Genomic DNA, 14,571 nt, shown 5'->3' on the forward strand with positions numbered 1-14,571 from the left:
GATTATATTGCCACGAGAGTGCTTCAACCAGCCATGTTCATTTGTAGAAAATCAACATATAGATTGACCAAAGTCTCTAATGATCTGCTAAGCCTACATCTAAGAGGGGTGCAATTTATATGGATTGGCCACGAAAGGGTGGATAGGTGAGGAATGTTAGACGAGCTCATATCCCATTTCACACACAGGCAAGTCGGAAGCTCCGTGGTGACCCAGAGCTTCTGGGGTACCTCTGACTCCGAGGTTTACAGAAGGCTGCAACTAGATGTGCCTACTAAAAGTATCAAGATGGACCTAGGTGGTGAATAGGGACAACAACAAATTTAAATTTGATTATTAGAAAGTCTAGGCTATGTGAAATATAATTGTGTGATGAAATTTTTGTTATGGTAAGATAAACAACCCATATGATGCTTGCGAGGTAAAGTGACCAAAATAAACCACAAGTAAAGAGCTAGGGTAAGGGATAGGAGAATACACCGAAGACAAGGATGTATCCTCATATTCACTTTCTTGGAGGAAAAGCTAGTCACCATTGCCATGAACACCACAAAATCTCACTCCTATTCTCCTTGAGTTATCACCACCAAGGTGATTCCCAACCACTTGTGGTAGACCCTAAGGTGGTTTTGAAATCTTCACAGATGATGAAAAAAACACAAATCGATTCTCATTAGGGCCTCCTAATATGTCTCAAACGTGTTTATAATTTTTGTTATGTTCATGCTACTTTTATATCATTATTATTGCATCACTTTGGTACCAAATTTTATTGATTTATTGGACTAACCTGTTAATCCAGTGCACAATACCAGTTGTTGTTTTATGCGTGATTTTAGAATTTGCAGAAATAATGTTTCCTAGGACCAAAAAAACCAGGAGAAAAAAATCTTTAGCGAAGTTTCAAGCTAGAAGAGACACTGGGCCAGAAGTCCACTAGATGTGGGCCCACATCTCTCATGTGATCCCTTCACATGGACTAAGTATGAAAAGCGACGAGAGGGTGAGTCAGGCCCCTTGACCTCCTCTCCATTGTCCTGGCTCTATTTATACCTAAACCCACTAGAAGGATTTTTACTAGATTTTTTTTGCCGCCGCCACTTCCTGATCTGAGTTGATCTTTGTTTTAGCCTTGTTGTGGCACCTATTCGAGAGGGGAATTTATATTCTTTGGACTCTTCATCACCCCTTGTTGTTCGTATGATGATGCAAGCGTAGTCCTCTCTGGGGGCTGAGGGTTTGTACTAGTAGCTATGTGTTCTATGTTTCTCTCACTTGATCATGTGAGTTTCTGATCTTGATTGTATAATGGGCTTTGTTAATGGAGTTGAACTATGTGATATATCCCCTCCTACTTTGTTTGTGGTGAATTGAATCTTGTTCATGCTATGATTTCTTTATGTTTGATTCAAACATTGGGAATCACTGAGATTATGTGATGCATATCTATTATAATTTCTGAAGATACTTGTAGTGATATTGGGGTGACTCTATGGCTTAAGATTATAATGATGAAGATCATGAGGTGATTGTTTAGTATAATTTTTGGGGCTTCCTGAGATGACATTGGGGTGGGTACTACAGATGTGGCCCCCTGGTGTTGATTCTTTCGCCAGTATTTGTAATAAATTCCAAAAATAATCTTCGTGAAGTTTCAGGTCATTCCTAGAACTTTTATTCCTGCACAAAAATAACACCATGGCAATTCTGCTGAAAACAACGCCAGTCCGGGTTAGTTCCATTCAAATCATGCAAGTTAGAGTCCAAAATAAGGTCAAAAGTGTTTTGAAAAGTAGATACAATGGAGACGTATCAACTCCCCCAAACTTAAACTTTTGCTTGTCCTCAACCAATTCAGTTGACAAACTGAAAGTGATAAAGAAAAAACTTTTACAAACTCTGTATGATCTTGTTGTTGTAAATATGTAAACCCAGCATTCAAGTTTTCAGCAAAGATTATGAACTAACCATATTCACAATAACATTTAGGTCTCATGTTTACTCATATCAATGGCATAATCAACTAGCGAGCGATAATAGTAAATCTTCGATGACAACACTTCCTCAAAACAATCATAATATGATATAACAAGATGGTATCTCGCTAGCCCTTTCTGAGACCGCAAAACATAAATGCAGAGCACCTCTGAAGATCAAGGACTGACTAAATATTGTAATTCATGGTAAAAGAGATCCAGTTAGAGTCATACTCAATGTAAACTAATAGTAATACATGCAAATGACAGCGCTGCTCTCCAACTGGTGCTCTTTAATAAGAGGGTGATGACTTGATACGTCGCAAACATATCTATAATTTTTTATTGTTCCATGCTATTATATTATCCGTTTTGTATGTTTAATGGGCTTTACTATGCACTTTTATATTATTTTTGGCACTAACCTATTAACCGAAGGCCCAGCGCAAATTGCTGTTTTTTGCCTATTTTAGTGTTTCACAGAAAAGGAATATCAAACGGAATCCAAACGGAATAAAACCTTCGCGAGGATCGTTTTTGTAACAAACGATATCCAGGAGACTTGGAGTGGACGTCAAGGAAGTAGTGAGGAAGCCACGAGGCAGGAGGGCGATCCCCCCACCCTCATGGGCCCCTCGCAGCTCCACCAATCTACTTCTTTCGCCTATATATATATATACACTCTTATACCCTGAAACCATCGAGGAGAGCCACGAAACACAATTTCCACCGCCGCAACCTTCTGTACCCGTGAGATCCCATCTTGGGGCCTTTTCCGACGCTCCGCCGGAAGGGGATTCGATCACGGAGGGCTTCTACATCAACATCATAGCCTCTCCGATGATGTGTGGGTAGTTTACCACAAACCTTCGGGTCCATAGTTATTAGCTAGATGGCTTCTTCTCTCTCTTTGGATCTCAATACAAAGTTCTTCTCAGTTCTCTTGGAGATCTATTCGATGTAACTCTTTTGCGGTGTGTTTGCCGAGATCCGATGAATTGTGTGTTTATGAACTTGATTATCTATGAATGTTATTTGATTCTTCTCCGAATTATTATATGCATGATTTGATATCTTTGCAAGTCTCTTCGAATTATCGGTTTAGTTTGGACTACTATATTGATATTTCTTGCAATGGAAGAAGTGCTTAGCTTTGGGTTCAATCTTGCAGTGCACGATCCCAGTGACAGAAAGGGAAACGACACGTATTGTATTGTTGCCATCGAGGATAAAAAGATGGGGTTTATATCATATTGCTTGAGTTTATCCCTCTACATCATGTCATCTTGCCTAATGTGTTACTCCGTTCTTATGAACTTAATACTCTAGATGCATGCTGGATAGCGGTTGATGTGTGGAGTAATAGTAGTAGATGCAGACTTGTTTCAGTCTACTTGCCACGGACGTGATGCCTATATTCATGATCATTGCCTTAGATATCATCATAACTATGCACTTTTCTATCAATTGCTCGGCAGTAATTTGTTCACCCACCGTAATACATGCTATCTTGAGAGAAGCCACTAGTGAAACCTATGGCCCCCGGGTCTACTTTACATCATATAAGTTTCCAATCTACAATTCTAGTTTACTATTTATTTTGCAATCTTTATTTTCCAATCTATACCACAAAAATACCAAAAATATTTATCTTATTATCTTTATCAGATCTCACTTTTGCAAGTGGTCGTGAAGGGATTGACAACCCCTTTATCGTGTTGGTTGCAAGGTTCTTGATTGTTTCTGCAGGTACTAGGCAGCTTGCGTGTAGTCTCCTATTGGATTGATACTTTGGTTCTCAAAAACTGAGGGAAATACTTACGATACTTTGCTGCATTACCCTTTCCTCTTCAAGGGAAAACCAACGCATGCTCAAGAGGTAGCAAGAAGGATTTCTATGACTCAACATCAAAGTAAATAGATAGGCCCTTCGTAGAGGGAAGTAGGGATTTGTAGAGATGCCAGAGCTCGATTTTGAAAACAGAGATGAATAATATTTTGAGTGGTATACTTTCATTGTCAACATAACAACCGAGAGATCTCGATATCTTCCATGCTACACACATTATAGGCGGTTCCCAAACAGAATGGTAAAGTTTATACTCCCCCACCACCAACAAACATCAATCCATGGCTTGTCCGAAACAACAGGTGCCTCCAACTAACAACAATCCTGGGGGAGTTTTGTTTGCAATTATTTTAATTTAAGCATGGGACTGGGCATCCCGGTTACCAGCCATTTTCTCATGAATGAGGATCGGAGTCCACTCCTCATGAGAATAACCCACCTAGCAAGGAAGATATAGACAGCCCTAGTTGATACATGAGCTATTCGAGCATACAAAGCAGAATTTCATTTGAAGGTTTAGAGTTTGGCACATACAAATTTACTTAGAACGGTAGACAGATATCGCATATAGGAAGGTATGGTGGACTCATATGGAATAACTTTTGGGGTTTATGGAAGTGGATGAACAAGCAGTATTCCCGCTTAGTACAAGTGAAGGATAGAAAGAGACTGGGAAGCGACCAGCTAGAGAGCGATAACAGCCATGAACATGCATTAAAATTAATCAACACTGAATGCAAGCATGAGTAGGATATAATTCACCATGGACATAAATATCATGGAGGCTATGTCGATTTTGTTTCAACTACATGCATGAACATGTGCCAAGTCAAGCCACTCGAATCATTCAAAGGAGGATACCACCCTATCATACCACATCACAACCATTTTAATAGCATGTTGGCACACAAGGTAAACCATTATAAACTCCTAGCTAATTAAGCATGTCATGAGCAACCATAATCTCTAATTGTCATTGCAAACACGTTTCTCATTCATAATAGGCTGAATCAGGAATGATGAACTAATCATATTTACAAAAACAAGATAGGTCGAGTTCATACCAGCTTTTCTCATCTCAATCAGTTCATCATATATCGTCATTATTGCCTTTCACTTGCACAACTGAATGGTGTGGATAATAATAATAGTGCACGTGCATTGGACTAAGCCGGAATCTGCAAGCATTCAATACAAGGGAGAAGACAAGGTAATATGGGCTCTTGGTTAGATCAACAATAATGCATATGAGAGCCACTCAACATTTTCATCATGGTCTTCTCCTCTCGACCCCCAAAGAAAAGAAAAGAAACAAAACTATTTACACAGGAAAGCTCCCAACAAGCAAAAGAAGAACAAGAATTTTTTGGGGGTTTTCTTTTTAATTACAACTACTACAAGCATGGAAAGTAAACTATCTAAAAGCTACAACTAATTTTTTGGTTTTTATTAAGGTTTTTCAAACACACAAGAAGAAGGCTTAAAAAGAAAATAAACTAGCATGGATAGTACAATGAAAAAGTATGAGCACCGACAACTGGAATGAGCGTGTGAACATGAATGTAATGTCGGTGAGAAATACATACTCCCCCAAGCTTAGGCTGTTGGCCTAAGTTGGTCTAGGGCCACAGCTGGCCTGGTGGATACCCAAAGTTGTAACTGGGGTCGTACTGAGATGCAACAGTTACTGCCTGACAAGCTGCAGCTTGGAGGCAAGCTGCCTCCGTCCTCCTCTCGTACTCGTTCGCCTCCTCCCTGGTTATAACATATCTCCTTTTTGCCTGAAAGTCAAAGAAAGTAGGAGCGGGGAGAGCAACATGGACGGTGAACCGTCTATCAAAGATTAGTCGATACTGGAGGAACTGATCATTCCTCTCAAGAAACTGGTGGCGAACCATAGCCTCGTAATCTAGATAAGCAGCAGGCAACTCAATATCATTTCCATGTATGGGTATATCAAGATAGTTAGCTACACGAGTTGCATAAATTCCACCAAACAAATCTCCACTTATACTGTTGTGATGCAACCTACGTGCAACAATAGCCCCCAAGTTACATTCTTTATCACCTAATACCGCACTCTTGAGGACACTAATATCTGGAACGCACATGTGACAAGCCTCATCTTTCCCGTAAATGCATCTACCGATGAAGAGAACAAAATAATGTATGGAAGGGAAATGAATGCTCCCTATGGCAGCTTGTGTGATTTCCCTAGATTTCCCCACAGTAATACTAGCAAGAAAGTCTTTATATTCAGATTTGCGAGGTTCACTAACATTGCCCTAGTGCGGGAGTTTACAAGCAGTATTAAAATCTTCTAAGTCCATGGTATATGATTTATCATAAAGATCAAATAAAACAGTGTGAGAATTACGCGAGGATGTAAATTTAAACCTTCTCACAAATGAATCAGTTAGATATAGGTATTGCCGGTACTTATCTGACCCGAAGCTCTCAAGATTAGCGTTACGCACATATGCGTCAAATTCATCCTTGATGCCTGCCTGGACCATGAACTCCTTTGACGGCCATTCACAAAGGCCGCACTTGAGCTTCCCTTGGGAGTTCATTGTCCGGCTCATGTATCGCGAGCCTTGGGCCTTGCTTCCTTGAGGAACCACCTTGGTACATTTTCCAAAACATATTTCTTCCTCTGAAAAATTTCTGAAATTTTTAGTGACTCAAAATAAAAGTGAATCAAACTCAACAAGATTGATAGCAACTACTCCTACAAGCGCCTAGAGGCCATATCATGCATTAAAACTACCTTTGACCACATAAATTTGACATGTAAGCTCAAGAACAGGGTCACCTAAGCAGCAAAAAATTGCAATAAATAAAGCACTAGAACAAAAACTAATTGGACCATTGGAGGAGTCACCTACCGAAGAACAATCCCCCAAAGCAGTTTCGTGAATGGAGTTTTGAGCAAGGAGATCGAAAATGGCAGCAAGATGAGCTAGAACTCGGTTTTGAGCTAGTGGATGATTTTTTCTGGAGGAAGACGAAGTGTGTGGGTGCAGGAAGAAGTGGAGGGGGCCCACATGGGGTCCACGAGGTAGGGGCGTGCCCCAGAGGGGTGGGCGCGCCCTGGACCCCCGTGACCATGTGGTGTGGCCCCTAGGTGTGTTCTCAGTGCCAATAATTCTTAAATATTCTAGAAAAATTCAGATGAAATTTTCAAGGCATATGGAGAACTTTTATTTTCGGGGTATTTTTTATTGCAAGGATAATTCAGAAAATAGACGGAAAATACTATGTTTACTTTATTTAATCTAAAGAACAGAAAGTAAAAGGAGGGTACAGAGAGTTGTGCTTTCTAACTTCATCCATCTCATGCTCATCAAAAGGAATCCACTAACAAGGTTGATCAAGTCTTGTTAACAAACTCTTTCCGAATAACATAAAACCGGAGAATTTTTGAATAATACTAAGTTACCTCAATGGGGATATGCACATCCCCAACAATAAGAATATCATATTTCTTCTTGACAATACGAAGTGGAAATTCAAAACCTCCAATAGTAATCGTTGGAAATTTTCCAATAGAATTGATACCATGGACTTGAGGTTGTTTCCTCGGAAAGTGTACCGTATGCTCATTACCATTAACATGAAAAGTGACATTGCCTTTGTTGCAATCAATAACAGCCCCTGCAGTATTCAAAAAGGGTCTACCAAGAATAATAGACATACTATCATCCTCGGGAATATCAAGAATAACAAAGTCCGTTAAAATAATAACGTTTGCAACCACAACATGCACATCCTCACAAATACCGACAGGTATAGCAGTTGATTTATCAGCCATTTTCAAAGATATTTCAGTAGGTGTCAACTTATTCAAATCAAGTCTACGATATAAAGAGAGAGGCATAACACTAACACCGGCTCCGAGATCACATTAAGCAGTTTTAACATAGTTTCTTTCAATGGAGCATGGTATAGTTGGTACTCCTGGATCTCCAAGTTTCTTTGGTATTCCACCCTTAAAAGTATAATTAGCAAGCATTGTGGAAATTTTAGCTTCCGGTATCTTTATTTTATTTGTAACAATATCTTTCATGTACTTAGCATAAGGATTCATTTTAAGCATACCAGTCAAACGCATGCGCAAAAAGATAGGTCTAATCATTTCAGCAAAGCGCTCAAAATCCTCATCATCCTTTTTCTTGGATGGTTTAGGAGGAAAAGGCATGGGTTTCTAAACCCTTGTTTCTCTTTCTTTACCGTGCTTCCTAGCAACAAAGTCTCTCTTATCATAATGTTGATTCTTTGATTGTTGGTTATCAAGATCAATAACAGGTTCAATTTCTACATCCTTGTTATTGCTAGGTTGAGCATCAACATGAACATCATCATTAACATTATCACTAGGTTCATGTTCAGTACCAGATTGTGTTTCAGCATCAGAAATAAAAATATCATTGGGATTCTCAGGTGTGTCAACAACAGGTTCACTAGAAGCATGCAAAGTCCTATCATTTTTCTTTTTCCTCTTCTTAGAAGAACTAGGTGCATGAACATTAGTTCTTTGAGAATCTTGCTCAACTCTCTTGGGGTGGCCCTCAGGATACAAAGGTTCCTGAGTCATTTTACCCCCTCTAGTCACAACTCTAACAACATTTTCATTTTTCTTATTATCTAATTCATTGAGCAAATCATTCTGAGCTTTAAGTACTTGTTCTACTTGAGTGGTAACCATATAAGCATGTTTACTAATACGTTTAAGTTCACCTTTAACTCTAGACATATAATCACTCAAGTGTTCAATCATATAAGCATTACGTTTTAATTGTCTACCAACATAAGCATTGAAGTTTTCTTGTTTAACGATAAAATTATCAAATTCATCTAAGCATTGGCTAGCAGACTTATTATGAGGAATATCACCTTCATGAAATCTATAGAGAGAATTTACCTTTAGTACCCATGTAGGGTTATCAAGACCATGTATTTCTTCAATAGGTGGTAAATTCTAACATCTTCAGCTTTAATACCCTTTTCTTTCATAGATTTCTTTGCCTCTTGCATATCTTCAGGACTGAGAAATAGAATACCCCTTTTCTTCGGAGTTGGGTTAGGAATTGGTTTAAGAAGTGTCCAATCATTTTCATTACTCAACATATTATTCAATAGCAATTCAGCTTGATCAACAGTTCTTTCCCTGAAAACACAACCAACACAACTATCTAGGTGGTCTCTGGAAGCATCGGTTAGTCCATTATAAAAGATATCAAGTATTTCATTTTTATTGAGAGGATGATCAGGAAAAGCATTAGGTAATCGGAGAAGCCTCTCCCAAGCTTGTGGGAGACTCTCTTCTTCAATTTGCACAAAGTTATATGTTTCCCTTAAGGCAGCTTGTTTCTTATGAGCGGGGAAATATTTAGCAGAGAAGTAATAAATCATATCCTGGGGACTACTCACACAACCAGGATCAAGAGAATTAAACCATGTTTTAGCATCACCCTTTAATAAGAACGGAAATAACTTAAGGATATAGTAGTAGCGAATTTTTTCCTCATTAGTGAATAGGGTGGCTATATCATTTAATTTAGTAAGATGTGCCACAACAGTTTCAGTTTCATAACCATGGAAAGGATCAGATTCAACCAAAGTAATTAACTCTGGGTTGACAGAGAATTCATAGTCCTTATCATTGATACAGATAGGTGAAGTAGAAAAAGCAGGGTCCTATTTCATTCTAGCATTCAAAGACTTTTCTTTCAGCTTAGCTAACAGTTTCTTAAGATCATATCTATCATTGCAAGCTAAAAAGTCTCTAGCAGTTTCTTCATTCATAACATAACCCTCAGGCACATCAGGCAATTCATATCTAGGGGGAGAATCTTCATCATCACTTTCATGAATATTATCAATTTCAATAATTTCATTCTCTCTAACCCTAGCAAGTTGTTCATCAAGAAACTCACCTAGTGGCACAGTATTGTCAAGCATAGAAGTAGTTTCATCATAAGCATCATGCAAAGCAGAAGTGGCATCATCAATAACATGCGACATATCAGAATGAATAGCAGGAGTAGGTGTCACAAGTTTACTCACAACAGAAGGTGAATCAAGTGCAGAGCTAGATGGCAGTTCCTTACCTCCCCTCGTAGTTGAGGGATAAATCTTGGTTCTTTCATCTTTCAAGTTCTTCATAGTGATCAACAGATATAAATCCCAAGTGACTCAAAGAATAGAGCTATGCTCACCGACAATGGTGCCAGAAAATAGTCTTGATAACCCACAAGTATAGGGGATCGTAACAGTTTTCGAGGGTAGAGTATTCAACCCAAATTTATTGATTCGACACAAGGGGAGCCAAAGGATATTGTCAAGTATTAACAGTTGAGTTGTCAATTCAACCGCACCTGAAAGACTTAATATCTACAGCAAAGTATTTAGTAGCAAAGTAATATGGAAGTAATAGTAACGGTGGCAAAAGTAACAGTATTGGTTTTGTAGTGATTGTAAAAGTGGCAACGGAAAAGTAACTAAGCAAAGATCAATATGTGAAAAGCTCGTAGGCAATGGATCAGTGATCGATAATTATGTCGGATGCGATTCCTCATGCAACAGTTATAACATAGGGTGACACAGAACTAGCTTCAGTTCATCAATGTAATGTAGGCATGTATTCCGAATATAGTCATACGTGCTTATGGAAAAGAACTTGCATGACATCTTTTGTCCTACCCTCCCGTGGCAGCGGGGTCCTATTGGAAACTAAGGGATATTAAGGCCTCCTTTTAATAGAGTACCGGACCAACGCATTAACACTTAGTGAATACATGAACTCCTCAAACTATGGTCATCACCGGGAGTGGTCCCGATTATTGTCACTTCGGGGTTACCGGATCATAACACATAGTAGGTGACTATTGACTTGCAAAATAGGATCAAGAACTCACATATATTCATGGAAACATAATAGGTTTAGATATGAAATCATGGCACTCGGGCCCTATTGACAAGCATTAAGCATAGCAAAGTGATAGAAACATCAATCTCAGAACATAATGGATACTAGGGATCAAACCCTAACAAAACTAACTCGATTACATGATAAATCTCATCCAACACATCACCATCCAGCAAGCCTATGATGGAATTACTCACGCATGGCGGTGAGCATCATGAAATTGGTGATGGTGGAAGGTTGATGATGATGATGGCAACGGATTCCCCCCTCCGGAGCCCCGAACGGACTCCGGATCAGCCCTCTCGAGAGAGATTAGGGCTTGGCGGCGGCTCCGTATCATAAAACACGATGAATCCTTCTCCTTGATTTTTTTCTCCCCGAACGTGGATATATAGAGTTGGAGTTGAGGTCGGTGGAGCCTCAGGGGGCCCACAAGATAGAGGGCGCGCCCCCACCCTCGTGGACAGGGTGTGGGGCCCCTGGTGTTGATTCTTTCGCCAGTATTTTTTATAAATTCCAAAAATATTCTTCGTGAAGTTTCAGGTCATTCTGAGAACTTTTATTTATGCACAAATATAACACCATGGCAATTCCGCTGAAAACAACGTCAGTCCGGGTTAGTTCCATTCAAATCATGCAAGTTAGAGTCCGAAACAAGGTCAAAAGTGTTTGGAAAAGTAGATACGATGGAGACGTATCATTGATCCGACCATTGTTGATGGTAGCGGGAGTAGGGAATAGAGTTGACAATCCCGACAACATGAGTTTGGCTGTTTAAGGGTGACACGTCTATCGTACATAGAATAAAAGAGATAAAGTCACATCAATAGGCAACTTCATGTTACCATTTCACTGGCGCATTCACTATTCATCATGAATCAAACCTCTTTGCACCTAACTTCTCCACTACATGAAAACTAACATTTGATTTTTTATTTACTTTTATGTGCTTTATTTGCAACCTTAACTTTAGACCAATTATTTTCACCAGTAAATTAATTGTCTTTCGCCTTCACCATGATCCTTGTGGAACTAAAATAGTCTATTGAGAGAAGATTTGTGAAAGTCCTTGTGCAAAAGAAAAACTCGCAATAACACTCACGTCCTCCTCCTCATTGGGTATGATATTAAACTAAGATTATATTGCCACGAGAGTGCTTCAACCAGCCATGTGCATTTGTAGAAAATCAACATATAGATTGACCAAAGTCTCTAATGCTCTGCTAATCCTACATCTAAGAGGGGTGCAATTTATATGGATTGGCCACGAATGGGTGGATAGGTGAGCAACGTTAGACGAGCTCATATCCCATTTCACACACAGGCAAGTCGGAAGCTCCATGGTGACCCAGAGCTTCTGGGGTACCTCTAACTCCGAGGTTTACAGAAGGCTGCAACTAGATGCGCCTACTAAAAGTATCAAGATGGACCTAGGTGGTGAATAGGGACAACAGCAAATTTAAATTTGATTATTAGAAAGTCTAGGCTATGTGAAATATAATTGTGTGATGAAATTTTTGTTATGGTAAGATAAACAACCCATATGATGCTTGCGAGGTAAAGTGACCAAAATAAACCACAAGTAAGGAGCTAGGGTAAGGGATAGGAGAATACACCGAAGACAAGGATGTATCCTCATATTCACTTTCTTGGAGGAAAAGCTAGTCACCGTTGCCATGAACACCACAAAATCTCACTCCTATTCTCCTTGAGTTATCACCACCAAGGTGATTCCCAACCACTTGTGGTAGACCCTAAGGTGGTTTTGAAATCTTTACAGATGATGAAAAAAACACAAATCGATTCTCATTAGGGCCTCCTAATATGTCTCAAACGTGTTTATAATTTCTGTTATGTTCATGCTACTTTTATATCATTATTATTGCATCACTTTGGTACCAAATTTTATTGATTTATTGGACTAACCTATTAATCCAGTGCGCAATGCTAGTTGTTGTTTAATGCGTGATTTTAGAATTTGCAGAAATAATATTTCCTAGGACCAAAAAAACCAGGAGAAAAAAATCTTTTGCGAAGTTTCAAGCTAGAAGAGACACCGGGCCAGAAGTCCACTTGATGTGGGCCCACATCTCTCATGTGATCCCTTCACACGGACTAAGTATGAAAAGCGATGAGAGGGTGAGTCAGGCCCCTATACCTCCTCTCCATCGTCCTGGCTCTATTTATACCTTAACCCACTAGAAGGATTTTTACTAGATTTTTTTGCCGCCGCCACTTCCTGATCTGAGTTGATCTTTGTTTTAGCCTTGTTCTGGCACCTATTCTAGAGGGGAATTTATATTCTTCGGACTCTTCATCATCCCTTGTTGTTCGCATGATGATGCAAGCGTAGCCCTCTTTGGGGGCTGATGGTTTGTACTAGTAAATAAGTGTTCTATGTTTCTCTCACTTGATCATGTGAGTTTCTGATCTTGATTGTATAATGGGCTTTGTTAATGGAGTTGAACTATGTGATATATCCCCTCCTACTTTGTTTGTGGTGAATTGAATCTTGTTCGTGCTATGAGTTTCTTTATGTTTGATTCAAACATTTGGGAATCACTGAGATTATGTGATGCATATCTATTATAATTTCTGAAGATACCCGTAGTGATATTGCTGTGACTCTATGGCTTAATATTAGAACGATGAAGATCATGAGGTGATTGTTTAGTACAATTTATGGGGCTGCCTGAGATGACATTGGGGTGGGTCCTGCAGATGTGGGCCCCCTGGTGTTGATTCTTTCACCAGTATATTTTATAAATTCCAAAAATATTCTCCGTGAAGCTTCAGGCCATTCCGAGAACTTTTATTTCTGCGCAAAAATAACACCATGGCAATTCTGCTGAAAACAGCGTCAGTCCGGGTTAGTTCCATTCAAATCATGCAAGTTAGAGTCCAAAACAAGGTCAAAAGTGTTTGGAAAAGTAGATACGATAGAGACATATCAACTCCCCCAAGCTTAAACCTTTGCTTTCCTCAAGAAATTCAGTTGACAAACTGAAAGTGATAAAGAAAAAACTTCTACAAACTTTGTTTGATCTTGTTGTTGTAAATATGTAAAGCCAGCATTCAAGTTTTCAGCAAATATTATGGACTAACCATATTCACAATAACATTTAGGTCTCATGTTTACTCATATCAATGGCATAATCAACTAGCGAGCGATAATAGTAAATCTCAGATGACAACACTTTCTCAAAACAATCACAATAAGATATAATAAGATGGTATCTCGCTAGCCCTTTCTGAGACGGCAAAACATAAATGTAGAGCACCTCTGAAGATCAAGGACTGACTAAACATTGTAATTCATGGTAAAATAGATCCTGTAATAGTCATACTCAATGTAAACTAATAGTAATACATGCAAATGACAGCGCTACTCTCCAACTGGTGCTCTTTAATAAGAGGGTGATGACTCAACATAAAAGTAAATAGATAGGCCCTTCGCAGAGGGAAGCATGGATTTGTAGAGGTGCTAGAGCTCGATTTTTGAAATAGAGATGAATAATTTTTTGAGTGGTTTACTTTCATTGTCAACATAACAACCGAGAGATCTCGATATCTTCCATGCTACACACATTATAGGCGGTTCCCAAACATAATGGTAAAGTTTATACCCCCACCACCAACAAACATCAATCCATGGCTTGTCTGAAACAATGGGTTCCTCCAACTAACAACAATCCTGGGGGAGTTTTGTTTGCAATTATTTTAATTTAAGCATGGGACTGGGCATCTCGGTTACCGGTCATTTTCTCATGAATGAGGAGCGGAGTCCACTCCTCGTGAGAATAACCCACCTAGCA

This window comes from Triticum urartu, chromosome 4 (genome assembly GCF_003073215.2).
Source record: "Triticum urartu cultivar G1812 chromosome 4, Tu2.1, whole genome shotgun sequence".
Taxonomy (NCBI): domain Eukaryota; kingdom Viridiplantae; phylum Streptophyta; class Magnoliopsida; order Poales; family Poaceae; genus Triticum; species Triticum urartu.